Source organism: Balaenoptera ricei, chromosome 6 (genome assembly GCF_028023285.1).
Source record: "Balaenoptera ricei isolate mBalRic1 chromosome 6, mBalRic1.hap2, whole genome shotgun sequence".
Taxonomy (NCBI): Eukaryota; Metazoa; Chordata; class Mammalia; order Artiodactyla; family Balaenopteridae; genus Balaenoptera; species Balaenoptera ricei.
In genome coordinates, this window is record NC_082644.1 from 87,866,339 (window position 1) to 87,893,722 (window position 27,384).

At 46.6% G+C, this 27,384-nt stretch overlaps 1 protein-coding gene across 1 annotated transcript in view; it reads left to right on the forward strand.

The window, feature by feature from the left end:
- Window positions 1-1,091: 1,091 nt before the first annotated feature.
- The window catches only part of FRMPD1 (FERM and PDZ domain containing 1), an 84,397-nt gene continuing 58,104 nt past the window's right edge, over window positions 1,092-27,384 (forward strand). The window contains exon 1 of the mRNA XM_059926499.1: window positions 1,092-1,163. The gene's annotated coding sequence lies outside the window, so the exon portion shown is untranslated. The remainder of the gene's footprint in view (window positions 1,164-27,384) is intronic.

Here is a 27,384-nt window from a genome sequence, read left to right on the forward strand (position 1 = left end):
CCCCTAGGATCACACTATGGTTACAGGAACTGCACTGTATTAGCAGTCTGCTGGACAGTACCTTCTGTGAAGGTAGGAACTGTGTTTTATTCGAGGCTGTATCTCCAACGTCTAACACAGTACAGGGACCTAGCAGGTGTTGAGTAGCTATTTCGACAAGAAAGAATTCTTTGACAGCAGCATGCAAACGGGGTGGGGGGGGGGATGGATAGAGAGGTGGTAGCACAGGAGCCAGAGGGGTGGGTGGGTAGCCCAGGGAGTCAGAAAAGGTCTGAGTGCAGAGTCCTTAGGGCACCCCAACATTTTAGGGTTTTAGGGTTTGAGAAGCCCTCAAGAAGACTAGGAAGGAGTGGCTAGAGAGATCGGAGGAACCAGTGCCCCAGAGCAGGAGTTTGCAGAGGCAGGGTAGGTGGACCATAGTGCCATATGTGGGCCCACCCCTTCCACCTCCCCTCAGCCCGAGTGGCTGTGTGTGTGTGTTTGTGTGTGTGTGTGTGTGTGTGTGTTTGTGTGTGTGTGTGTGTGTGTGTGTGTGTGTGTGTAGGGGGGGCAGTCGGGATCATCTTCGTCCCGCAGAGTCCCGTGTAGCTGGAGCTCTTCAAAACGCCTTGGAGTACAAGAGCCAGGGGAAGGGAGGTGTGAGAAAGGGGGGTCGTTCCTTGGCACTCTCCTGGGTTCCTGTTCTGGCGCCACCGCCGCCGGTCCGGGTGACCTTGAGGAGCCCCTTCCTCTCCCGGCCTCAGTCTCCCGGTGGGTAACCGGCGGACGCTGCGTGCCCACGCGGGAGCTGGGGAAGGCCGGCGGAGGCAGGGCCCGGGTGGGAGCGGGACCGCCCACTGCGGCGGGCCGGGACCTCCCGGGCCCGCGGAGGCGGCGCGCGGGGCTCCTCCCCCGGGGCGAGGGTCGCGGCGCCGGCAGCTGTCGGCCCCGCAGCTGCAGCCTCAGCACCTGCCGCGGCCAGACGGCGCGGGCGGGCGCGGCCTGGCCGTGCGCCCCCCCTCCGGCTGCAGCCGCGGCGCGGGAGGCGGAGCCCGAGCCGAACCCGAGCCGAGCCGCTGGCCGAGCCTTGCCCGCGTCCGTGCCCGCCGCCGGGCGGGGCCGCCCCTCGCCGAGAGCGTCAAGCCCGCCAGGTCCGCGTCCGCGCGGGTGGCGCCTCCTTGCAGGTAAGGGCGAGGTCCCGGCGCCGCAAAGTTTTGGGGGGACTGCCGGTCCCTACGCCCCGGGCCTGCGCCTCCGGGAACTGCAGACTGCTTGCCCCGCGGCTTCCTCCGCGCCGCCCTCCGCCGTGCGCTCCGCTTGCACCTCCGGCCCCCGGTGACCCGCGCCCGCCTCCAGTCCTCGTGCCCCCACTCCCGGCGGGGGGCGCGTCCGCGGTCTCGCTCAGGGCCTGCAAAGGTTAAATCTTTACACAGCATCAATGTATTGCTTAAGATTTCGAGATCTGCATGGTATAGTGCAAAGAGCGGCAAACTGGCAGGTGGGAGACCAGGGTTCAGGTGCGGCCACGGCCAGAGCCAACTTTCTGAGTGACCTCGGACCAGCCTGCCCTGCTGGATCTCGACGGCTACACCTGGACCGGGAGGGGTTCGCCAGGGACGATCACCTGAACCGCCCTGCCTGTGTTGCCACTTTGTGAGTCGAGGGGCACCCCTGAGTGTCTCAGCTCCACAGCTCCTTGGGGGTGGAGAGGAATGTTGGGACCTACAGAAGTCAGTATCGGGGGTCACGTAGCTTATCTGCAGCAGCTTTGGCTGAGCTTCAGGAGGGGTTTTGAGTCAGCCTCTGGAAATAAAGGATGCTCCCAGGGCTTGGAGTTGGGGCCCTGGCTCCTGGTGGCTCCTCTGCCCTCCACTGACTAGGTAACCTTGGGCAAATACCCCTCCCGGTTTTGCCACCTATAAAATGGGGCGGGCGGGGAGGCATTGTGCACTAGATCATCATTGAGATACATCCGCGGTAAACGTGCAGAAGTGAAATGTCCGGGTCTCTGAATTTGGGGTCAGTTTGCACAGAGGCAATATTTCACCAAGAATCCACCCAGCACTTGCAAATGGGCGTTAAGAAAATAAAGGAGGTATTTGCAGTTTGCTTTGGGAATCCCGAAATAGACATGGTAAGGATTGGTGAATGCTCGCCTTCCCTCCTTCAGTGCTTTGGACCATCATAAAATATTCAACGGCATAATGATTTGTTTTCAAAGTGGCTTATAGATCAGGAAGCATTTCTGTTTGTGAGTCAGTTATTTTAGTAAAAACCTCAAAATACTTGTTTGGGGGAAAAGTAATGCACTGATCTAGAGGTCCTGACACAGAGGCCAGCATCTTCTCCTATCTAGTCTAAAGCCACGGCTGAGATGTTTTCCAATCAAGACGAATCAAAATAACTTACAGGTCAGGCATCCTTTGGTGGGTGTTCAACATAGCAGTGATTGGAGAGGCCAACAGTTCCGCAAGTGCATATTTTCTAGGACAGGTGAATTCTGGTGCAGCCACAGCAGAACAAACACAAGGTAGTTAACTGTGACATCCTAGAAGGTGAACTTTGTGCTTTTGTCCAATCTCTTATCCCCCTTGTGCTGCAGTTAGTTTCTACCCAGTGTGTGGATGAAATCCATTACTATGAAAGGATTCTTATGGAAGTGATTTTATTATTTTATTTCCTTCCTAGACTTCCTGGTTTTAAGTTTCAAGCTTTATGAAATCAGAGGACTAGTGAGAGTGTTTTGTGACTGGAGCAGGAAAATGGCAGAGTTGTGGCACATAAGTTTGCCTTTCCTGAACTATATAGTTGAAGCTAATTTGTCCAGAGCCTTTGATCTCTCAGATGCATTCAAATGCCACCAGTCTTTCTCCTCTTCATTCTTCAATGGTTCAGCAAGAATTTTCTCAACTTATTCAGGAGGAAACAAACAGGAAAAATACTGACAGGCTCTACCCTCAAGGAGCTCAGATTTTAGTGAGGAATAAAGAGGATTATACCACAGGGCATTCTGGGCGCTAAACCCTGGGACCTCTGGGAACACTGACGGGGGTGAATTCTAACTGGGGAGACTGGGGAAGTCTGCACCATGGAAGGTGGAAGGAAGAAGAGGATTCAACAGGTGGTGAAAAGCAGAAAGGCCACCTTAGGTCACGGAACTAGAATGAGCACAGGTACGGAGGCAGGAAAGCACAGGACCCAGATGGAGAAGAGCGAGTCTGGTGGAAGCACAAGACAAGGCAGAACACTTCAGAGGACAGTGGAAAGAGGTTCAGGAGGCTCTGACCCTGGGCTGGAATCCACACTGGTTTGGGGATGTTGGACCTCTGAGCCTCACTTTTCTCATTTGTAAAGTGGAAGTAATAATAATTCCAAACTCACAGAGTTAAATGAGATCACAGGGTGTAAAAGTGTCTAACAGAGTGTTTGCATACAATGGGTGTTTGATAAGTTAGTTCCTCTTATTAGCAAGTTCACAGGCAAGCTCCCTAAGTGTTGGAGTATATAAACAGTACTTTTGTTTTAGCAGTCTGTGTTGACTTAGAACCTCACCACCAGGATGGAGTTCCTGTGACAGTGTGATTTGTATTCAAGAGGCCTCCTGATTCAAGGGGCAGGGGCTTTTTGTTATATGGTGCGTGCTCAGACCAAACACTGACATTAACGGCAGCCAATGCCCTGTAAATACTGTTAAGTGGTGGGAGGCCACAGAGGGGTTAATTGGAAGATGGAATCCCTGCCTCCACAAGCTTATCATTAGTGCTCAAGGACCCCAGTCTGGGGGATTTGACAGACACAGTTATAAATAGATCAGCCTTATCCATGTATACTGGGAAACTGGGTGCCGCTCCCGTCTGCCTTAGTGTAGGCAGGGGCATTTGTAGTAGCCAAGGAAGGAGAATAGGACAGGGGGGTAAAGAACAACATTGCAATACCTTACGTCCCTGGGTAGCACCATGTAGCATCCACAGTACTGTCCTTCATTTGTTCATTCAACAGGTATTCATAGAACACCTACTCTGTGCCAGAGAATTATTCCAGGTACCCCAGGAATACACTGGAACAAAAGGCAAGATCCCTGCATTCCTGGAGTATAGATTCTAGTTGGGGAAACATAATAAACAAGTAAATACATAAATAATTACAGATGGTGCAAAGGGCTGGGAAGGAAATAAGCAGCGTAACGTGAGAGAAGGTAAGGGGGGGTGCTCCACTTGAGGGTGGGCGGGGAAGGCCTGAACCTTCAGACAGGAAGGCCTGTCTGAACCATGGAGAGGTAGAGAGAGGGAACCAGTCATGCCGAGAACTGAGGGAGGGTAGCCCAGCACTGGAAGAGGCTGGGTAACTTTGTGTATGAGTATGCAGACCGTGGGGCCATACCACCTGGATTTGAATCCTGGCCCCTCTGACAACTAAATATATTTCATGGTCAGGTTATTTAATCTTCTGGGCTTCAGTTTCTTCATCTGTAAACTGGGGATAATAACCCTACCTGATAGGGTTGCTATGAGGATTAAATGCGTTGCTGTATGTAAAGTACTTAGAATAGAGCCAGGTATGTAGCAAGCACCAAATGAAAGTTAAATTAAGGGGAATGAGCCGGGGGCTGGGGGAGGTCTGTTCCAGGCAGAGGGAACAGCAATGCAAAGGCCTGGAGGCCTGAAAGGGCTTGGTGTGTTCTAGGCCCAGGCAGGCTGTCTGTACAGGTGTCATCCCCACAGTTATTGAGGAGACTCTGGAGCAGGTACTCTGCCTCTTCAGTACAAAACTATGTTTCAGGAGTTTTGAAAAGAGGAATACCCAGCCACAGCACTCCCACCTGCAGGATCAGGCCCTGAGTGGTGTGGTGAGCTGCTGCTGCTTTGGGGACATCTCACTGTAGGCTCCGTTCTGCAGGCAAGGCAGGAACTGGTCCAAGAGAACTTTGGCCACACTGAACTACAGAAGCTGGAGCCCTCGGGGATCCCCAAGTCGGTCTGCTTTGGTGGACACCATCCAAGTCTATTAAAGTTGTTGACAGTTCACCTCAAAAAAAAACACAAAACCCTCTCTTGCCTTCCCTTTCCTGGCCCCTCCTCCTTGACTCTCTGTTCCTCCCTCCCCTCTTCTCCTTTCCCCTCATCCCCTCTCTCTCACTGCAACCCTGAAGAGCAGTGCCCGTGGAGATGCTCATTGATGTGCCAAAGGGAAGCTTGAGTGAGGCTGAGCCCATGGTGCCACCAAAGCTAGCCTTGCCCGCTCACTGTGGGATACCCAATGGCCAGCATACCCCTCCCACTCCATGCTGGGAACGACACAGCAGGGGAGCATAGTCATTTGTGACCTACCAGCTCCCTTGATCCCTCCTCCTTGCAATCTAATCACTCATCAAGTCCTGTCATTTTTACTTCTAAAATCTCTCCCAAACATGTCCTTCTCTTTCCATTCTGTCTCTGAATGTTAGGCTTGTTTCTTCTAACATGTGGCCCAGAGGCCTTCAGTGGGTCCCTTGTGTATGGAGAATGAAGTCCAGGGTCCTCAGCCTGGCAGACACGATGGGCTGTCTCCATCCTGTCTCTCAGTCCCCCTCCTCCCTCACCTGGTCCTCCGCACTTAATCCCTCCCACCCCCCAGGTCTCTAGGGCTTTGCTCATCCATCTGGCCCCTCTGCCTAGCATATGCCTCAGCCCTGGTGGTTGTGCCCATGCCTGAAGGCCCAGCTCAAATCCTATTTGCCCTGGGAACTGTCTTCCAGAACCCTTTGTCCCAGGGTCTTCATCTTCACCTGACGTCCCACCTCTGCACTTGGTACCTCTCATGGAACAGCATCGCTGTCAACCTTGAAGGATTCTGTGTGCGGCCACTTGTGTATGTAGCCATGGCCTTGAGAAGTCCCTGGGAGCGTGGGCATAACACCCTTCTTACCTCTAGCCCACAGCCCTTCTCACAGAGCCCAGCCCTAGTGATATGCGTTTGCTGTACTGGAGTGACAGAAGCTGGGGATTTTCCTGAGTTCTGAAATGGTTTGAGTCAGGCCAGAAACATGCTGCTAATGCAGAGGGGGTGTGGTCCTCAGCTGAACTCACTTGCGGCATTCAGATGCCTCGAAATGTAGGCCCTTCATTTGATGAAGAGTTGATGTAACCTCAGAGATGAGTCTGAGTTTTGAGTTTAGCTATTCAAGATCGCCTATTTTAATAAATATGCTATGTAAAATTTGAACCTTCAAGCTAGACAGACTTGGCAGTAATTGTTCATATTGTAGAAGGATTCTGCCCTATACCAAAAAGATTTGGTATGGAAAGCTTTCAAATACCAAACATGCATGTATACTTAACACCAATCAGTATATAAAATTCTGATTTATGCACAGCTGTTGTAGCTGTACTTCTACCATAGTCAAAGATATACACCAGACTTACCACACATTCACGGAAGCAGGGTAACACAGTCTTAAGTTTGTTTTGGTAACTACAGATTACATTATGCAGCTCTGCAAATGGGAGGATTAAAAAAAAAAATTAACTATCTGCTTGAAGGACAATAGGAAGCTTGATTTAGTGCCTGGCCGATTGAAGTAAGGGTAGTAGCCATTTATGTTCACTGAAGTGAAACAGTAATTTCAGGGACTCACCTGGTGTTTGGAGACCTTTTTGCCAGTGGTTAGAAATGGTTCTGGCTTCCGATCATTTCACCAGCTGGCTGCTAAATGATGTGTGCGCTTAACACTGGTTCTTATGGAAAAAAAGAAGAAAACTCTAATTACAAGCTAGAAATGGGTACGGTGGTAAATCTGAAAGAAGTATGAAAGTGTATTCTTTTGACCTTTCTTGACGAATGATCAGAGAAGCTCAGCCATTTCAGTAAAAGGGTAACATGGCAGACTTTCAAAATCCTGACTGGAAAGAGCTTCAGAGGAATTCAGATGCAACAGTGCTTAGTTCTCTGAGATTTTAAGAGAAGACAGATGTGCAGGCAGATGCAAAATGCTGCACTTCCTGTTCTCTGAGTATCCAGAATATAGGGTGTAGGTTAGAACTTGTTGCAACCAGTGGCAACAATGCCAACTGCCATCCCTGCAAATAACCTCTCCAAGGCTAACGTGTAAGCGTCATGTGGTTAAGCTTCTGAGTTACTGCTTTGTTGTTTACTTTGTTCCACATGTAGAATTCAGAAGGATGCAAAAGGAAAAGCAATTATCAAAATCAAGATGAGGGTGCCATTGATTTGTTCTTATAAAAGTAATTCAGTTGGTAGCTGGAGTGTGTGTTCTCTCTGGTTTTCCCTGGAGAAGGACATCAAGCCCAGGCTGTCCAGAGCTCCTCTGGTACCGGTGTGCTGTTGGCTCCTGGCCAGCTTAGAGGTGATGTCCATATGGAGGTAAATGCTTTTCCTTTTCCTTTCCTCCCTGGGGATGAGGGACATTTTGAATATAGAAACAGGAAGAATTATTTCTTTTTGGAGCTCATTTCTGGGTAGTTGCAGTACTTAGTTCTTCACAAAAGCTGTGTCATAAGTTTCAGTGAGAGCATTCCCTGTCTATATGCTGAAAAGCTAGATTCACACAGGATATTTTAGCCAAAAGGCATAGACCTTCAAACAAAGTTGCCAACTCTGGAGAAGATCAAGTGCAGCCTTTGTCTGGTACAGGAATCTCCCTAGCACACCCAGCCTCTGTGCTCGGACCTGCCCATCCCCCAGGCATTCCTAGTCCCTTGTTAGTTGGCTCTGACTGTTAGAAAGTTCTTCTTTATGCTGAATCAAGCTCTTCCTCCAGGCAACGGCTGTCCCATCGGCCTTGATTTTGCCCTTTGAAGCCCCACACAAAAATCCATTTCTTCTTCCCCATGACAGCCTTTTTAGCCATTTGGACATTCAAACACAGGGATTAGGTCCCCGAGTCTTCACTTCTTCAGTCAGAATGCCCCCAATTGATCCAGTCCCCTGAAAAAGACAGAGCTAAGAATTGGACACAGCTGTGCAGGTGGGGGTCTGAGGAGCCTGACTTCAGAGTCTGTCCTTATATCAGCACAGCCTGCAGACCAGTTAGGCCCCCTGGGGGGCCCCCTTAGAGTTTGCTCTCAGCTTCCTCTTCTGGGCTCTACACTGGGCAACTGGGGACCTGTGTGCATGTTGGTGTCACAGAGACCTAGTGGGCCGTGGAGGAGTGTCCCGGACCAGTGTCTGACGCAGAGTGGCTCTGGGTGAGTCGGCCCCCTCTCTGGGACTCAGATCCCTCATCAGTCCCATTGCTTGTAAGGTGCTTTGTTCGTTTCCTGTGGCTGCTGAAACAAATCGTCCCAACCTTGTCTTAAAGCAGCAGACATCTGTTCTCTCACAGTTCTGGAGACCAGAAGCCTGAAATCAAGGTGTCAGCAGGGCCACACTCCCTCTGGAGGCTCTAAGGAAGAATTCTTTCTTTGCCTCTTCCAGCTCCTGGTAGCTCCTGGCATTTCTTGACTTGTGGCTGCATCACTCCAGTCTCTGCTTCCTTAGTCACATTGTCGCCTTCTCTTCTGTCAAATCTCCCTCTGCCTCACTTTTATAAGGACACTCATCATTAGATTCAAGGCCCACCTGACTAATCCAGGATAAGATCCTTAATTATATCTGCAAAGACCCTTTTTCCAAATCAGGTAACGTTTTCAGTTCCTGGGATTAGGGTGTGGACATATTTTTTTAGTGGGCCACCATTCAGCCTTTGGCTCTTTCCTTTTTCTACTTATGTGACTGTCTTTTCTTTCAATCATATTTGGACCCAGCTCTCCAGGGGCAGCCTTGGGTCTTCATTCTGCGTGTTTCACGTCTCTTCCTTCAGCATCATGGCTGCTACTCTGAGGGTGCTGAGGCTGCTGTAATCATCCCTGCCCCGCAGATGTGGGAGGGGCTCAGGGATTAGGCTGCCCAGGCAAACGCAGGTGTTTCTGGTCCACACCCTCATCTTCACTAGCGTGCTCTGGCTGGTCAGTGGAGTTTTTATCAATGGGAAGGAGAAGCTGTGCCTATTAAAATATTCATTACCAGTTCTTAGACTTATGGGCGATCCCACAGTGAATGTGCTCTGGGTAGAGAAGGGACATATAGAGGAAGACTTAATGTCCTTGCATTTCCCTTCTAATTTAGTCCAAGATTGGTTCATTGAACTCGAGGGAAATTATTTATATTCTCAGTGCCCAAGTACATATCTCTTTCTGTAAGAGATGAGGAAATGCTGCTTTGCAGCCCTGAAAGTGTGTTGTAGTGTGATCTTCTTGCCCTTCAGCTAGCTGAAGTTCATGGTCCTTTAAGTGGGGTCTTCCATCTGCTGCTGGCTAATGAGCTCTCCAAATGCAATGCACAATAAAATATGCTTTTCTCCAAAAAGTGTGTGTACCACTTTGTTTGCACTTGACATTCCAGAGTGCCAGAGAGGCCTAGGGCAAATGGGCGTGTTGGGTCTGGTGAAGCAGGTGGTGGAGCTGAGAGGAAGCAGAGCGAAGAGAGTGACCTGAGAGGATCTGGCACCAAGCAGCTCCAGACTCTCTGCTCATGGCTGTCAGTGCTGCTCCAGGGTTACCGGCTCACAACCGCCCAGAGCATCCTCCTAGACCGCTCCTCCACTCAGGTCAATATGCTTTGCTAAGAAAGGCCTGCACAGGGATGGGGACAGGAGTGGGTGGGGAGGAGGGAAGAGACAGATGAATCCGATGGTCCCTGCCTGGCCTGCAGCAAGTCAGTGTGGCGCAGGGTGCTGCATGTTACAGAGACTAATGGGAGCCCAGCAGAGGGCTGGCCATGCCTCAGGTGAGATCCAGGAAGGCTTCCGGGAGGGATTGGCCTTTGAACTGAGTCCTAAGGGGACAGGCGGATAGAGCAGTCCACCCAAAGTTGCCCTCAGTTGTGTCCCCACCAGGGCCCCAGATTCCCCCTTCCTGGGCACCCCACCAGACCTGACCTGGAAGAACCTCAGGTTTGAAAGGGGCCTTAATATCTAGTAAAGCAGCTAGTCCACTGCACTGCTCGGAGCCCTAAGGGCAGGGGAGGGAGAGCAGTTCAGAGATTTCTGCTTCTCATTTTGCTTACTGGGTTTAAAGAACAAAGATTTCCCATTTTGACAAGGCTTGTTTAATGTAGCTGCTTGGAAATATCCCCACATCAAAATGTCCTGCTTTGTCTGGGAAATTTCTTCCAGGCTGGGAGAGCTCCCTTCCCCCATCCTGTCATCCCTCCACGATAACACTCCCCAGGCTATGTGGTCATGGGGTGTTTCCATGTAACCTGCCCCACTTGACCGTGAGCTTCTCCCAGGCAGGGACTAGGCCTGGTTCAATCCAGAACTGAGAAGAGGCGGGGTCCTGGGCAGAGGCTCGGCATACAGTATTGACTAATGAAATGAAGGACTGTGATTATGATGACTGCCTTACTTGCATCTGGCTCCCAGCTGCCCTCATTGCTTTTACAGTCGTCAGCGATATCCTAGCTAAGTCAAGGGCAAATGTGGGCCTCTTGTGTTTCTCCATCTTACACCTGTTTCTGCAGTGGGTCTAGCCTGTCAGCCAAGTGCTAGCGAGGGGTGGTGCCCGCTCTCTGCCCTTTCAGAGGGTGGGGAGGCTGCAGACCTAACATTTAGCCTCTGGAGCTGCTGCCTGTCACCCTGGGACATGGCCAAGGCCACCTGTGACCTCTCTCTGTCCAGCTGGCTCTTCCTTGGTACCCTGTAGCCTCAGGACTAGGGTCAGAGAGACAGTGGGGTGCAGGAGAAAGCACCTGGGCTTTTGACTCTGTCAGACCTGGGTTTACTAGCTATGTGACCTGAGGCACATTATTTACTTGTTTATGTAATTGATTACCTGTGAGTGTTAAACTTACACAGGGAGGACAGGATTGCTGTTTTCCACCTGCAAGAGGTAACTATTCAATACATGTTCATTTCCTTTTTATATTATCTGAAGGGCTGTCATGGAGAAGAGAGATAAAACTTGTTCTGTGTGTTAGAGGCTGTCCAAAACCAAACTTAGTTTTCCCCCATGTTGTCATCCTTCCCAAGTTCCATCAAACCCCTAAGCCTCCCAATTTCTCAAGCATTGCTAATATCTTTGATTTCTTTCTCTCTTCCACCTGCCAATTACCACCAGCTCTCGGTGTATTTGAGAGGCTGCGTCCCCTGTCTGGGCCTCCACTTCCTATATGTGGACTGAGTTATTTCTACGGTCCTTTCCAGCCCTGGCATGACATTTAATTCCACAACATAGATTGATCATCCACTGTGTGGAGGGTGATGTTCTAGGCCTCAGGGCGCACAGGACTGGAAAAAAAGTCATCAGCCTTGTAGAGGTCATGGCCCAGCGTGGGGACAGACAAGCAAAGCAGTGTGGTGAATGCTGTAGATGAATTCAGAGCTGGGGGGGATACGAACTAGAACAGGGAGAGACCAGCCACTGGATGTATGGGCTCTTTGCCCTCAGGGAAGACTTATCTAGAAATGTTGCCTGCATGAATGATGGAGACTAGTTCCTCCCAGGTGGCATTAGGATTTTCACTTTGAATAGGAATTATCAGTATGGAAAATCCTAGCAGAGATGGCATATAGTAGGGGCCTTCTTTTCTCTCTTCTCCTCCTACCTCCCTGCAAAGAAAAAAATCCAAATCTCCAGAATATATTGACCTTTATGCACGGAAGCTTCTAAGATATGCAGCATAGTTTAACAAGTACTGTTTGTGTGCCAGCGAAATGTCTAGGTAGATGCAGAATTACAGGCCTGAAGAGAATTAATCCATCTTTTGCCACGATTGTGTTCAGAAGCTAATTTTCAAAGACAATTTCCATTTCCCAGCTGTCTGGATGATAGTTAGATGCATACATGTGCACTCTCATCCCTTCTCTTGTATTTATTCTGCCCAATTTAATTTGGTTAGATTCTATAGGCTTATATTGATTGCCAATTATAAGTTAAGCCCCATGTTGAAAAGCTAGGGGTACAAGAGAATATATTACTATCCAGAGGTTTCTTTCTGGCTGGACTGATAAGTCTTATACTCAGGAATCAGTGAACAGAGCCATCTGTTCGTTGGTGGTTGCTGAGGAGATTGGTGTGAGGGCCAGGATTCCTGTCCCAAGCAGAGAGGTGTGGAGAAATGGATGGTGGGGATGCTTCTCAAGAAGGCTTTTGGAGGAGTCTGTCTGCATTGGAGATGGGCCAGGGAGTACAAGCAGAGTTGAGATGCAGGGAAGAGAGCAGTTCAGCAGGTGAATTCAGCAGGAGCTAACTTTTCTTTTCTTTTTTTTTTTTTAACATCTTTATTGGAGTATAATTGCTTTACAATGGTGTGTTAGTTTCTGCTTTATAACAAAGTGAATCAGCTATACATAAGGAGCTAACTTTTCAGTCTCATCCTTAGCCCCTCATTCTCATGCCTTAATAATGAAAATATTCCTTCAACACATGACGCTTTAGCATGCCTCAGGACCTTTGCTCATGCCGTTCCCTTTGCCTAGGCTGCTCTTTCCCCTCTCCTACCAGCAAAACTACGAGTTATCTTTCAATTCAAGTATACTTCTGCTTTCCGGGCCTCATTGACTTTCCCTCTCCTGGTTTCTCATAGTGTTCCATTTATACTTCGGTGCCTAGAGCATTGCAGAACCCCAAGAGATAGCAGGTGAATAGATGGATGAGTGAATAAATGACTGATTATTGGGTTCTTAGTCTGACTTAATGCTGGAACTGTGAAATGTTTGTTGAGAAAGGAGTGAAGGGCACCAAGGTGAAAATGTGTGTGGCAGGTGCTGAGCAGGGAGACCCTGGGGCTGCCCTTGGAGGTGGAGTGGCGGAAAAAGTACTCTTTGGAGAGGGAATAGAACGTTGGCTTTCTGATGAATAGAAGCACACAGTTAAAAAAAAAACTCTGCAAAAATACTGTAGACACAAAAATTTGGAGAAAAATTTGCCTTTCAAAGGACCGCAAATAAAAGCAGCAACACCCCCTTCATAAATCTACTAAATTAGGGATCAGTGAGCAACTGGAGGAAGTAGCTCTCCTACTGCTGGGGAGTGAGCCTGGGATAACCTTTCTGGAGGGCAATCTGACTGCATCTAAAGCCTTACAAACTTGAGCAGGCTTTCACCCAGCAGTGCCACTCCTGGGAATTTATCCTAAGAGAATAACTGAAGATGTATTATGCAAAGATATTTATCTCAACATTATTTGTAATACAGACACTGACAAGATAAACCAAATGTCCAGCAGTAGAGGATTAGCTTTACAAGTGACACTCCTCTCTATAGGACATAAAAAATAATGCCATAGAATAATAGAGACATGCAAATGTTTATAGCGTATTGTTCTAAGAGGAAAATCAGGCTATAAACCAGTATATACAGTAAGTTCCCAATTATGTCAAAAATGTGTATTTTCACACAAAAAGGCCAGAAGGGTAATTAGCAACTTGTAGATTATAGTGGACAATTTTTATTTTCTTCTTTCCAAACAAGAAAAATTTCAGAATTTTCTGCCAGACACACATATCACTTTAATTATCAGAGGGGGAAAATGAACGTTATTTAAGAAGAAGAGAGAAGCTTTTGGAGAGCATTGTTTGAACTTCAGTGGGTTGAAAGCAAGACGGGCACATCGTTTATTTTGCAAATTCCAGACAGGTAGTGTTTTCATAAGGAAGAGTGGTCTTAGGTCCATTTATGTGAGTGTATTTATAGAAGTGAAAGCTTTGGGGGAAGGAAATAGATTGATTTTTTTTCCCCTTGAACTTTTGAAATTATTGTTTCCACTCCATTTGTAATTGAGCCCAGGGAGCTATTCTTATTTCTTCCTTTCTTGGGCACTGCGTTAGATCTAAAAATGTTAACTGGCTTAGATATGGGTTTTGCTAAAATGATCCCCCTTGAAGTCTTCACTAGACTCTCTGTCATGCTTAAAAAATGGGGTCCCAAGAAAGACCGCCTTTTGAATGTTTTGCCCCCTTATCCTTGGATAACCCTGGATAACCCCAGATAACCAAGTCGGGAACCACCTTTGCCTTGTTGTGATCATGGGCGCCATCAGCCACATGCAAGGGACTCAGGAAGAGGCATCTGTGTTGGGTGCTGTCTGTTGGGAAGGTTTATTTAGAGGCCAATCTGGCATCACCTTATCCTGTGGACGTAACATTAGTCTGCAGAAAAAGAGATCAGAGCTGGGTAGAATCTCTTTAAATATTAATTATAGTGATGCCTTTTGCCACACATCTCCAAAGAGCTTGGAGCATTTCACAAACATTACCTCATCATTAATTTTCATAGTGTTCTTGAGTGAGAAGCTGATGGCAGGTACTGTGGGCTCCATTTGGGGCAGAATATAGCATATATTTTAGTTAAACTTAGGAGTTGTCCTGACTAGATATCCGTTGATTTAAAAAGTTGAGGCATCTTTTTTTGGCGTCTTCTTTCACAGTTATCCTGCATCTTCCATGGCTTAAATTGCCTTCCTGCATTTTGTTCCACCAACATTTGAGTGCCTACTGTGAGCAAGGTACAGTGCTGAGCACTACGGCTAGCAGTGAAATTTAACCTCCTTAATCCGACACTTAAGGCCTTTGGTGAGATGGCTTCTACCTGTCAATACTACCCTAAATCCCTCAACCCTACCTCGCATACCCTTTGTCACCCACATCCCTCTTCCTGAGCTGGTCTCCAGGATAGCCCTGTGCCATTTCCCTTCTATGCACTCTCGTTGCCCTTCTCCAGCCACTGTCCCCAGTGCCCTTCTGGCCACCCCTGCAGGCCTCACTCTCCTATGCTTCACAGCCTGGTCACCTTGTCCACTAAGCCTGCCCTGATATCATCCTACTGTATCCACAGGTGGATGTTACCTCCCACCATCAAACCCAGGCATTCTACCAGCCTCTCTGTTGTGGTCCTTACTAATTTTTACTTTGCATTTTAGTAATTTATGTGCACTCCTTAATGACATTTCTAGCTTCTTGACTGCAGAGATGGTCCATTTCATCTTTCTGTCTCTCTCAGTGACTTGCCCATGTTAGACGTACAAGTACTTGTATAGAGGAACGAAATGGGCATAATTTCAGGCCAGAGTTCACCAGTTTGTGCAGGGCCCTGCGGGGTACAGAGGACAGAGGTCATTGATAGAACCCTGCTTGGCCTGACCCCTCCTTTGATCCTAACCACTGAGGCCCCTTGCTGCCTACAGGCCTGTTCTGTCCTCTTCCTGCACCCACACTCACACCATCTTTCAGCTAATACTTGTGTATTAAAAATCATTCTTCCCTCGTGGCCTTCTAGGGAGACACAGGAAGAGAGACAATTGGAGTGGTTTTAAGAAGGTTACCTCTGTGCTCATTTCTTTCTTGACCTCTGTTGTGCAAATCATCCACACTGCCAGGGACCCTAGAACTTCAAAGGGCTTCATCCAGAGCATCTCTGTTCATGAGCTGGCATGGGGGCTGGGATCGTCTCGTGCTCCACCTGTGGCAGGCTGTTGAGGCTGGGCAGGTTATTTAATCTTCCCGTGACGTCATTTCCCCGTCTGTTAAGGGGGGATAATGTGCTTGAGGGTGACCTGCCTCCCTGGGATGCTATGAGACTTATCGACTTAATGCTGTTGCTATTAAGTTGAACAGAAGACAGCTGGGCAGAAACAGTGAGAGACCAGGCACAGAATAAACTCTACAGCCATCCAATAGACGCCTCATGAGACCTCGGGCATCACCTTCTGTGTTGCCCTTGGCACAGAGGAGGCCAGTTTGCTATTCAAGAACCTCTAGGGTTTCCTCTCTCAGCCAGCTCAAGTGGCTTAAGGTCTTGAGGATGACGATGGCATCTGGAGGGCTTCTGGGCCTGTTGAGCTGAAAGGAGAGAGGCCAGACTCATGTTGAGGGCATAGCTGCAGCTGTGCAGTATCAGCGGATAAGTGGGACCCGTGCCACAGAGACCATCCAACTTTGCCCACATGGCCCAGCAATCGGTTTTACTCCGGCTCATTGACGAGCTTTGGGAAGGTCATTTGATATTCACATTCTTGTGGCCACAATCTTGGGAATGTGGCCTTTTATCTTTAAAAATAGCTGTGTGCTGGGAGGCCCAGGAGCAGTGTCCTGGGATGGGAGGGAGGTGCCAGCATTGGGAAGAGGGGCCGATTTCTTTCCTTGGAGGACTTGCTTTACCTCTGCTCGACTGGTGAGTTGATGTTTTCTCATTCTGTAACCTGTCCTATTTTCTCTAGACTGTTCTCAGAAAGGGAATGGTGTTTGTTTTTTTTTAATTGTAATATCTTTACTGTATATTTTTTATCTATTTTTATGGCATATTTGTTCTTGAGCACTTATTATTATACATGAAACCTATTTAAGTAAAAGTTCTTTCAGTCTTCATAATTGTACTTTATTATAGGTTCTTCTCAAATTTAATTGGTAATTATTTCTCATGTTTTATGTTTTGAAATTGCAGTGTCTTTAATCATTTTATATATAGATGGGATAATCATTAAATACTTTTGGAACTAAACTGCCAACAGTTTTTCAAAATTGTGAAATCATAGGATGTAAAACCTGACACTGGAGATTTTGGGGTGTTTCACATGGTGCAATGATGTCCTGAGAAGGTAATGAGTGGTCTTTGCTTACACAGCTAAGTGGTGACAGAGTCAGGACTTGAACCCAGGTCTCCCTTCTCCAAAACTCTCTAGTTTATCCTGTAGAATTTAACTTCTGAATTACAAGTGAGAAGGAAAAAAAATCACTCTCCAACTTGATTTTTCCGTGTGCTTTAATCTAGTTAAAGATGAATTTTCTAGCTTTAGGAATGCCTGTGTCATGTACCACAGCGGATCCTCCTCCCCTAAATCCTTTGATTCATTTTCCAGTCTGCATGGGTGATCCTTAGAGTGTGGTCCCTATCAGCATTACCTGGAGCTTGTTAGAAATGCGAAATCTCAGCCCCACCCCTCAGACCTACAGACACAGAAACTATGGGGGTGGGACCCATCTTTTAACAAGCCCTCCAGGTGATCCTATACTCAGCACTAAGTCAGAGAACCACTGCCTGACAGGACTTAAATCATACCTCACCCCCGCCCACCGCGTTTGACAGCCAGTGCAATGACACACTTTGGCTCTTTGGTAGATTTTGAGTTTTCTTCACCGAAGGAGCTTCTCTGTTGCCAGTTTTTAATAATAATTCCCTTTCTTCATTCTGCTTCCTTTCATCATCACAAAACACACACACACACACATCTAGCAGGAGTGAAATATCTGTGGGCAAATAATGAAAGTAAATAGGGGATTCAATAGAAGCAGGTTTGTAGATAGACAAAATGTCCCAACCACCGAGGTATATTTCTTAAGTTTCAAGACTTGCTGCCTCTCTAAGGACAGTGATAAACTAGACTACTGCTGACTGTATTGTGCTATGTTTTCTATCATTTGTTATTTTATTCATTCATTCAACAAATATCTTAGTACCTTCTATTTGCATGGCATGTGGTAAATGTGAGGGGAAAATTTATTTGAATTTATAGTTTATCAGGAAGTAGAGACTATGTTCAGATATAACTGTAATATGTCAGCCATTGATAAATACATGAGAATCATCTCCAGTAAAAGGGTTGTGGAAGCATAGAGGTGGTAGAGAGCATGTGTTATGGAGGAGGACATCACGGGGGACTTCATGGAGGAGGTAGCATTTGAGAGAGTCTTAAAGGGAGGTAGGCTTTTGACATGGGGAGTTTGGGGGTGGGTAAAGAACATTCTAGGCAGAGGTAGAAAAAAGATAAAGGCATGGCAAGGGCTCTCAGTGCATTTTTGTCTGCATCAGGGGTTATGTGAAGGTGACTAGGAGGAAATGAGGCTACATAAGTAGGTCAGTGCCAAAAGGAAGAGGATCTTCAAACACCCACTTAGGAGTTGTTCTTTATCCTGAAGGCAATGGGAAGCCATTGAAGGGTTTTGAATGAGGGCAAGGCATGACCGGAGCTGTGCTTTTAGTAAGTCTAATCTGCCATCAGTGTATGAAGTAGATTGAAATGTGTGAGGGGGAGTAGGGGAGGCTTTTGTTTTTATTCTGTAACTATTTTACAGCAGTATGGTGATATATTGGAAAAATCATCTCAATGTTTATTTAGGAAGTAATTGCTTTTCTTATGATAGTCACTGGATTTTGAAATAAGCTCCCAGGGCATAGATTATTGTCCAGGGGAACACAGCTCTAATTTTATAATGAGGAATCTGCAAGAAAATAGAAATTGCTTAACAGAGTAGCTTTATAGAAAACTTCCAGAACTCCTTTCTTACTTCTTTGTTTTCTTTCTTTCTTTTTAAAATTAATTAATTTATTTATTTATTGGCTGCATTGGGTCTTTGTTGCTGCGCGCAGGCTTTCTCTAGTTGCAGCGAGTGGGGGCTACTCTTCGTTGTGGTGCGCGGGCTTTTCCTTGCAGTGGCTTCTCTTGTTGCGGAGCACGGGCTCTAGGTGCGCGGGTTTCAGTAGTTGTGGCACGTGGGCTCAGTAGTTGTGGCTTGTGGGCTCTAGGGTACAGGCTCAGTAGTTGTGGCACACAGGCTTGGTTGCTCTGCGGCACGTGGGATCTTCCCACACCAGAGCTTGAACCCGTGTCCCCTGCATTGGCAGGCGGATTCTTAACCACTGCACCACCAGGGAAGTCCTGTTTTCTTTCTTAACATTTTCTTTTTAACAAAAAGTATTTGTATTCATATTACTCAGTAATGACCCGGTAATGCCAGGTCACATAAAATCTATAAATACTGGACTTCGCTGGTGGCGCAGTGGTTAAGAATCCACCTGCCAATGCAGGGGACACGGGTTCAAGCCCTGGTCTGGGGAGATACCACATGCCGCAGAGCAACTAAGCCTGTGAGCCACAGCTACTGAGCCCACGCGCCACAACTACTGAAGTCTGCGTGCCTAAGCCCATGCTCTGCAACAAGGGAAGCCACTGCAATGAGAAGCCCACGCACTGCAATGAAGAGCAGCCCCCGCTCGCCGCAACTAGAGAAAGCCCTTGCACAGCAACAAAGACACAACGCAGCCAAATAAATAAATTAATAAATTAATAAATTAATTAATTTGTAAAAAAATCTATAAATACCGAATTCCTAAAATGTGGATCTTTCTTGCTTCTTCTTACTCAGCCTCTAAAGCAGTTTTCCCTCTCATTCATGGCCTTACTTTGTTAACGCACCTGAATCAAACTCATTTTACAAGGATCTGCCTTATTCCAATGGTGGCTCTAGTAGGAATAGTTGTAGGAAACTTGAATGTCATAAATTTTTTAATGTGCTTTTACTTCTAGTATCTGTAGTGTTGAGAAGACTCTGTTGTTGATTTTTTCAGTAGGGCTATCTTTATAGGGCTTGGGCTTTGGCTAGTCAGTACCATTGGTTTCAGTCATTCAACCAATATTTACTGAACATCTCTTAAGCACTGAAGAATCACAGTGACTCAGACAACCATGGTCATTGCTGACATGGAGCTTATAGTCTAGCAGGGGACATATATATACATGGTTCTGAGAGAGGGAAACTATGGAGTGGCCCACGGTGCTTTGTAACCACCTAGAGGGGTGGGATAGGGAGGGTGGGAGGGAGGGAGATTCAAGAGGGAAGAGATATGGGGATATATGTATATGTATAACTGATTCACTTTGTTATAAAGCAGAAACTAACACACCATTGTAAAGCAATTATACTCCAATAAAGATGTTAAAAAATAAATAAATAAATAATAAAATAAAGTGGAGTGGCCCATACTGGACCCTTTTCTATGCTGAGGTCAGGGACAGAAGGCAGAAGGCTTAATCAGGGCTGAGTTTCTGGGTTTCTGGACCCTGCCGTCTTCACTGATCTCTGGCTCGAGTTGGCATCTGTTCACAGTTGTCGGCACCGCTCCTAATGGCTGCCATCTCCGAACAGCTGACCCGATTCCCTGAATCGTTTGCTATAAACCGGGCAATTCTACAGGAGGGAGAGGAGGTTTATGGGCAGAATGCTTAATCAAGGCTTAATTAAGACGGCCAGAGTGGCCTGTTGGCTTGAACCCTTGTACAGGGTCCTGATTGGCAGGCGGCACCTGGCATTCTTGGCTGTCTGACAGCTATCAGCTGTTCCCAAGCCCCATGCAGAAATGAGCAAGACACACACTGCCACTCTGGTTGGTAGGAGCCCTTTTGTAGACTCCCTGGAGCGTTTTAGACATCCCTTTCTCATGGGCCCCAGGCTCTGCCTCACATTGTTATGTGAGTTGTTTATCTAGGTGTCTTATCCTCTCCATAACACAATGAACTCTCCAAGGGCAGGGGCTGTGTCTGGCTAACCTCAGCCTCCTCTACCACACCCAGCACTGGGCCCAGCAGAAAAGAGGGTGCTAGATATGAATTGAATGAAAAGCATTGATTTTTGGACCAAATCCCTTGGCTTGAGATGGTTGCAGAGACTAGACTTGAGAAATGCAGGGACATGGGGGCCCACAAGCCCCCAGTGCCAAGTCTATGGGAAGGGTGAAGACTTTTAAAGAAGACCTCAAGATCTCTCTGGCCAGGACAGAGCCTGATGTAACAGGTCATGCGGCAGGCATGTCTTAGGCCCAGCTTTGGAAGCCATTCTTAGTTTTTTGTGCTATAGTTGTGGTTGTTATTGTTTTTTTTAGCTTGATAGATTTGGAATCCTGCCTTCCTTCTCTGGACCCAGACACATAGAGTCACATCTCAGTCCACCAGGCTGGCAAGCTGCTTCATTTGAGCCACGCTGGGAGTCTTCAGTCTGAACTTCCCAAGTACTCTTCTTGCTGTGGGTTTTGTTTTTGGTGCCTGTGGTACCAAACGTGCCCAGAGAATATTGAAATGAGTTGGCATGTAATGACATTTGATGACTCATTTGATAGTAAGAAAAACAAATCTAGCCTTTGAGTCTACATTCCACAATTTTGTTGAATTATACCCAAATGGTTGTCAAGAGAATTTTTCTTCACAGTTCAGAGCATTTGTAATAACCAACAAGTCTATGGAGAGGGAAAAAACTTCACGTTGAATGTAAAGGGGGTACTAAAAGCTTCAGGATCTTATGACCTCTGAGATGGAAAGGCCCTAATGGGCTTCTGGTCCAGCACCTGGATACTTTGTGCACCTGTGTAGCAGCAGGTAGCCCTAGGGAAAACGTATTATCATGAAGGTCCCAATCCCCAAGGTCCCTTTTCAGGATGGATCTTTTGGCTGTCTTGACTGTATTTGAAATGGTTGGTCACATATTCTTTTGTGCGTGTGTGGCAAAATACACGGAACATAAAATTTACCTTTAAAAAATCATTTTAAAGTGCACAATTCAGTGTCATTAAGTATATTCACAATGTTGTGCTACCATTACCACTATCTAGTTTCTGAATTTTTTCATCACCTCAAAAGGAAATCCTGTACCCATCAAACAAACATACCCTATTCCCTCCTCCCCCAAGCCCCTGTACTATATAATTAGATAATTATCTAATTTACTGTGAGGTAGGTGAAGTCAGTTCACTTCACAGATGACAGGTTCAGGGAGGCTAAGGTACTTGTCCAAAGATGCACAAGTTAGTGAGAGTTGGGATTGGAACCCAGGTCATGTCCAGGCCTGTGCACTTGACATGAGAGGTCTCTGGGGAAGAGCCTTGAGCCCAGCAGCACTGTCAAAGCACAGAAGGAGAGGATGAGGATGTGACCACCACATGAGATCTCCATGCCCATGAGACTGCTTTGAAAACTGCAGAAGATGTTGCAAAACACTCACAAACTTTGCTCATGTCTCTCCAGCAGATCACTACTTCCATTCTGCTCTGAATTACAATTAGGTGTTTATAGCTCTGATTCCCCCAGTGAATTACAAACTCCCTGAGGGTGAGAACTGTGCTCACTTGTCTCAGTGTCCCCCTCAGCCCCTGTACCTGGCACATTGCTGCTGATCAGTGAGTGTTTCCTGAATGAATGTGTGGATGCTAGCCTTGACTCGGGAGGAAAGGGAAACAGGAGCCAAGATGATGTCTGTCCAGGTATGTCACAGCTAAGGGCTTGACTAGAGATTCGACTTAGAGAATTGGAAAGAAAGAGAGGAACTCTGTGGCCTTCTGGAGATATGAATGGGAGAACCCATAAGGGGATCTCAAAAAGTGAACAAACTTTGGCCTGACCCCTGGCTTCCAGCTCCACGACACTGATCATCTAATTCTCTTTTTTCTCCCTAGCACTTACCAGTTTTTAACATCCTTAATTAATTTCCTTTATTATGTTTGTCATTTCTTGTCTAGTGGGAGCCTCCACTAGAACATAAGCTTCATGAGGGTAGTCAGTTTTGTCTATTTTGCTACACTCTTTCCCCAAGTCCCCTGACCTAAGCAAGCACTAATTCCTTTCTGTCACTCTAGATTTGCCTCTTCTGGACTTTCATATGAATGGAATCATATAACATGTATGTCCTCGGTGACTGGCTCCTTTCACTTAGTACAGTGTTTTCAAGGTACATCCATGCTTGACCCTTAACTTTACAGGTAGGAAAATTGAAACTCAGAGAGGGAATGTACTTGACTTGGGTCATGTGTCCTGCTGATAGGGCTAATTGCAGGTGTTCTGTCTCCCTGAAGTGCTTCTGTTCCTGCCCAGGGTGGACCAAGAGCCTTGGCAGCTACAGCCAACTCAGCAATGTCATTTTGCCATCCACCTTTGGGGCTGCCTACAGGGCCCCTTCAAGCATAGCTGTGGTGAGGTAAGGCCTTGCAGATAGTGTTATTGTTGGTGGCAGCTTTTTCCCACGTTCTTTCCAGGGCTCACTGTCCATCTGATAAAGTAGATGACTTGTGTGACGAGTTTCCAGTCTCCTGGGTCCTAGGCCCCTTAGATCACTAGCAAGAGAAACGCACAGGCTGGGGCCCCATCGTGCTGACTGTTCCTGCTGCCACCCTGTTGCTCCCAGAGGGCCATGCAGAGGCCATCTGCACTGAGGTAGATAAGAGGCTATGCCCTTCCTGAGAGACGTCTAATCCTGTTAGGCAAATGTGAAATCTGGGTGGCATGGTGATGCCTTGAACCCATGTTTTCCAAAGGCTTGTTTTTGTACCACATGGAACCCAAGATGGTTTTAGGTGATACAGGAACAAACATTTTTCTTTAAATAGTTGTATATTTACTTTAATGTGTATCGGGAAGAAACCCATATCTAGCATGATCAGACCTGTGATTTGATGAATATTATTGTTTAGGCTGAAGGTAAAGTAAGAGGCGCTGTACTATAGAATCTTTTTATGCAGACTGTGCATGTTACAGGTGTGGTAGTCTGGCAGTTGCTGACATGGTCCCCCTGCCTTTCACACTTTCTCAGACCTGTCATTTTTCTGATAAAGCATCATCTTAATCCGAATTCCTTTTAGAAAATTTTATTTATTTATTTTGGCTGCACTGGATCTTAATTGTGGCACGCGGGATCTTTGTTGTGGCATGTGAACTCCTTAGTTGCGGCATGCATGTGGGATCTAGTTCCCCGACCAGGGATCGAACCTGGGCCCTCTGCGTTGGGAGTGCAGAGTCTTACCCACTGACCCACCAGGGAAGTCCCCGCCTTTTAGAAAATTAATGCAGGTGTGAGAAGCAGCCCATTCTCTCTCACTGAGCTAGGATCACTGTAATGAACCAAGGCAACGTCAAATCATTGACATAGAAACGTAAATATGCGTTTCCCTAAAATCTTTGCAAATAACTTTTTCTTTTGGCCTGGAACTTCAAGAATTGAAACTGCCTATTGTTCTAGTGTTCTGAGCTTACCGTAGCATTTCAGACATCTATAACCTGCATTATTAATTTAACAAATGTTGGTTGAGCTCAAGGCATTCTGCTGGACCCTGCAGGGATTGTGAAGAAATAGGATGCCTTTCTCCTGCTCTCAAGGAGTTCACTATGTAGGGGGCAAAAATCAAGATCTGAATCCATATGAAGTTAGGAAGCACAAGACAAGAGCATAGACAAGGAGGTCAGGGACTAATGGCGGGTAAGACACAACACAATAGCTCTGCGATTGGGGAACCACGTGGTTCATGGTAGACCGGTAGGCAGGAACCCACCCTGGATGTGGTGGAGCTGGAGCTGGGTTTTGAAGGTTAGATAGGATTTGAATAAGTCTCAGAAAGTGAGGATATCATGAACAAATGCACAGGAGTGGCCACCTAGGGCTGTTTTGAGGGACAGAGAAGCATTGGAACAGAAATAACGTGATAGGAGGAGGATGGGGCCTTGGGTCCCCTTGGCCACTTGGAGGAAGTTTTTTTTTTAATAATTTTTTTAAAATAAATTATTTATTTATTATTTATTTTTTGGCTGCGTTGGGTCTCTGTCGCTGAGCGCAGCTTTCTCTAGTTGTGGCACACAGGGGCTACTCTTCGCTGCGGTGCGCGGGCTTCTCATTGTGGTGGCTTCTCTTGTTGCGGAGCTCGGGCTCTAGGTGCGTGGGCTTCAGTAGTTGTGGCTCAAGGCCTCTAGAGCGCAGGCTCAGTAGTTGTGGCACACGGGCTTAGTTGCTGTGCGACATGTGGGATCTTCCTGGACCAGGGCTTGAACCCGTGTCCCCTGCATTGGCAGGCGGATTCTTAACCACTGTGCCACCAGGGAAGCCCCGGAGGATGTTCTTTAACCTCTAGAATACTCAGCTTCCTGGTCCTCAAAATGCAGTTATGGATTCCCACCATGCGGGACAGTCATGAGAAGTAAATAACATGCTATCAGTTATACATATGTTAGTTCCCTTCCTTTTCCAAACTTGTCAGGTGAGAAATTGAGTTGGACATCTGGGCAGAGGTTGGATATTAGAGATGGGAAGCACTGGAGGACATAAGAAGGGAACTGATGAGATGATACAATTTTAGAATTGGCAGATTCTTAGAGAAATTCAATGTTAAGATAAAAGAGATAACCAGAGGTTTGGAGACTTGTACAATTCCAGGCTTAATTAGAGTCAAAGTCAGGAAGAGAATCCAGGTCTCCTGACTTTCAGCTCAGTGGTCTTTTCAGATTCCTTAGCTTTGGAACTTCCCGGGTGGTCCAGTGGTAAAGAATCTGCCTTCAATGCAAGGGACACGGGTTCGATTCCTGGTCAGGGAACTGAGATTCCACAGGCCGTGGGGCTACTGAGCTCGCGCACCTCAACGAGAGAGCCTGCATGCCGCAAACTACAGAGCCCACATGCCCTGGAGCCTGTGCGCCACAACTAGAGAGAAACCTGAGCGCCGCAACGAAGATCCTGTGTGCCACAACTAAGACTGGACGCAGCCAAAAAAATAAAGAAAATAAATAAATAAAAATAAATAAATGTTAAAAAAGAAAAACGATTCCCTAGCTTTTATCTAGAGGTATGTTAGAAATGCAAATTCTTGGGCCCTCTAAACCTACTGAATTAGAAACTCTGGGGCCCCAGCAATTTGTGTTTTAACCAGCCCTCCAGATGCTTCTAATGCTTTTAGGGAACCAGTGTTCTGGGTTTTACTAAGAAAGAATGGGGGGAAGGATATGAGGAAAAGCAGGTTCCTTATTGGAGTTGGATATTACTTACCACCAAGGGAAAGGGGGCAGAAGGGTTAAGCTAGGTGCCAGAGAGAAACTTCTTTTTTTCAAATTGAGTCATAATTCACATACCATAAAATTCACTCTTTTAAAGTATACAATTCAGTGGTTTTTAATATATTCGCAAGGTTATACAGCCATCACCACTGTCTAATTCCAGAACATTTATCACCCCCAAAATACACCCCTTACCCATTAGCAGTCAATCCTCATTTCCCCTTTCCCACAGCCCCTGGCAACCACTAATCAATGTTCTGTCCCTATGGATTTGTCCATACTGCACATTTCGTACAAATGGAATCATACAATGTGTGGCCTTTTGTGACTGGCTGCTTCTACTTTGTGTAATGTTTTCAAGGTTTATCCATGCTGTAGCACGTATCAGGACTTCATTCCTTTTTATGGCAGAGATAAACTTCTTATACTTCAAACTTTTGTCTCAGATTTGGTCATACAACTTAGCTTTACACTACCTCAGAAAAAGAGGTTTCTCATGGGCACATCTGCATAGAACTTTATAGTTTTCAAAGAATTGTCACAACATAATGGAATGTAAACCTTTCACCAACCCTGGAACATAGCTGGGCAGGGATCATTGTAATTGTTCTTACAGATGAGAAAACAAGCCAGAGAGGGAAGTGTTGGTGCTCGACCAGTGTACTACTGTGCCCGCTCACTGAAGTGCAAGTAGGAATTTGGTGGGTGACAGGCAGGGCATGTGGACTAGGCAGAGGAAACAGCGTCTACAGAGGCATGACAGTGTGAGAAATCAGGGCGTGTTTGGGGAACAGTGGATAATTCAGATCTGATGGTGTGTGCACTGTGAGGGAGATGAGACAGACAGGTAGGCAGGGGCCAGATCACAAAAGGCTTTGACTGCTGCTCCAAGGCTGGGAGGGAGGCAGTGGGAGGGAGTGGTTGAGTCTAGCTCCAGAGACAAGCAAGCTAATTGGATTGGGAATTCCAGTTCTGCCACTTCCTTGCTATGTACTTTTGGCCAAATTTCTTAACTTCTTCATGCCTCAGTTTCCTTTTTGTAAGTGAGGATTGTAATAAGCATTAAATAAGAAAACACATATAAATTACTTAGCCCGGTGTCTGGCACATAGTAAATGATAGCATGTTAATGTAGTTGGGTTTTTAATATTATTGTAATTCTTGAGCTCAGATGTTATCCTAAAGATGAAGGGAAACCACTAAAGGATTTTAAAAATAAAAGTGACATGATTAGAATTACATTATATCATTTTGGCAGCCATATGAAGGATAGATTGATGGAGGGTAAGTCTAGAAGCATAGAGACTGGCTAGGAGATTATCGTAGTATTTCAGACAGGATCAAAGTTTGAACAATGGCTGTAGCACTAAGAAAAGAGAGTTGGTGAGAGATTAAGGTAATTGGTAGCAAAGTCAATAGAACGTGGTGACTGGCTCAATGTGGGGCATGAAACAGGGGGAAAGAGTCAAGAATGATTTTTGACTTGGGCAGTTAGAAAATTAAATGGTGGTCTCCTTCAACAAGATGTTCCACCTTGGAGGAGAGGACTTGAGGAGCAGAGCAAAGAAAGATGGTGAATTCTATTTTAGATATGACTGACTCAAGTGCTTATGGGACATCTTGGTAGAGATCCTAAAGAGGCAGATGATTCTCAAAGCAGCTGAAACTGGGGGAGTAAATGACATCGCCCGTGGAGAGTGTTTAGAGCAGTGAACCTCAAACTTTGTTATACGTTGGAATCACCAGGCAGGGTTGTGGGGGGTCTTTAAAAACTACCAGTGTCTGGCTTGCACCTTCAGACATTCTGATTTGATTGGTCTAGGGTGTGATCTGGGATTGTTAAAAGCTCCCCAGGTGATT